We start from the raw sequence: 1,889 nt of genomic DNA, 5'->3' as shown, positions 1-1,889 counted from the left end.
CAGTTAAAATATATCAGACACCTCTTAAAAAGTTTCTTTTTGTTGACCAGTGGATTCATTATTTTCTGATTGATTGCGAAACATGTCGGTTATATAAAAACTACGTGACTAAATATGCATCAACAACATAATTAGCTTGTTGGCCGTAACACGAACAATATTGCAATAGATAACTTTTGAAAAGGAATAAATTGCCAAGTGAGAAAACTTGATATTTGGAACTTTGAGAATTATTATACAACACACACACATGTACACACACAAACACACACACACACTCTCTCTCACACACACTTTCTCTCTCTCCAAACACATATATAACTCTCTCACACACGCACATATATGCAAGTAGATTAATTGCGGCCACCGCTTCCGTAGTCAGGGGGTAGAACTGCCGACTGTCATCACGACGGCTCTAGGTTAGATCCTCGGCTTGGGATAGGTGTTAGTCTAGCGGCACTGATGAGTTGTGAAACAACGAAACAGATCTGTATTTCGATGACTAAAATATATTTTATAAAACCCCCCCTCTTGGGTTGAGCACTATCGTAAATAATCTCACTCGCCACTTAATTTAGCTAAAAAAATGCGAAGCTCGCGATTTGTTTACAAACAAATGCTTGAGCCCTTTACGAGCGGCGGACGGATGTTTATTGAAATAGACATTCGGACAGATTAATTGCGACCACCGCTTCCGTAGTCAGGGGGTAGAACTGTCGACTGTCATCACGACGGCTCTAGGTTCGATCCTCGGCTTGGGATAGGTGTTACTCTAGCGGCACTGATGAGTTGTGAAACAACGAAACAGATCTGTATTTCGATGACTAAAATATATATTATATATATATATATATATATATATATATATATATATATATATATATATATATATACAAGAGTTGTTCCAAAAGTAAAACCGCGGCAGAATTTTACATGATAAAGGGCTGTCTTTACATTTGGAATTGAAAATTCCAATCATAATTAAAATAAATACAGAATGTTATTGAAATTGCCATTGTTTAGCTTACATATCTGTATATGGAAAAGGAATGTAATAATGAAATTTGTTTCTATGAAAATTAAAATAAGGAATTTAATCGTCAATTGAAATTGTAAGCATATTTTGTAAAGAAGTTATTTGAAAAATAGGTTACTGAACTCGGGGTCATGTCACGTTTGGACACCGTGACGCACGTCACCAACGTGCTTTATGAGGACATGTTTAATCATGCGATGACGTGACGAGTTCTGAATATATGTAGAGTTTTTAGATGCAGTCTTAGGGAAGAGGAGAAGAGTCGGGGAGAAAGCGTCGAGAGAGAGAGAGAGAGAGGTCATAGACGGCTGCTGACGTCAAACCTTGGAAGCGAAAGGTTAGAGAAGAAAAAGCCATGTAAAGAAACTTTGAATTCCTCAAGCGAAATCATGGACCGGTCATGAAATAAAGGACGTCATCATCTTTGTGTATCTTCGTTTCCGTGTTGTTATTCAACAAAAAAGGTATTGTTCATTTATAGCATAAGAACTTTGTGAAAATCATCGTCTCCAAAACAGGTAAGAACTATATGTATACATTATTTATAGAAACATTCCCGTTCATACAGAACTGACTCTCTCTTTATATATACCTGTTTATGTCTCCAATATAATATCTCTTACAACATGAACATCTTAAGACATATAAACGCTCAACACATGAACACTCTAATACAACCTCTAAATATCACACCAAAACTCTAATCTCTCACTAACACTCTGCTAAGGCGAACAACAACAACAATACAGGATATACATCATCTTAATAACACCACGTAACAAGAAGTGTTACTATTAAAACGAGCAAATAGTTTTACTCAAGAAATTGTTTTTCTACATAATAATCGCTATTC

Source organism: Euprymna scolopes, chromosome 3, assembly GCF_053919585.1.
Source record: "Euprymna scolopes isolate OS-2025 chromosome 3, ASM5391958v1, whole genome shotgun sequence".
In the NCBI taxonomy this organism is placed as follows: Eukaryota; Metazoa; Mollusca; class Cephalopoda; order Sepiida; family Sepiolidae; genus Euprymna; species Euprymna scolopes.
This window is presented reverse-complemented; position numbering follows the sequence as displayed.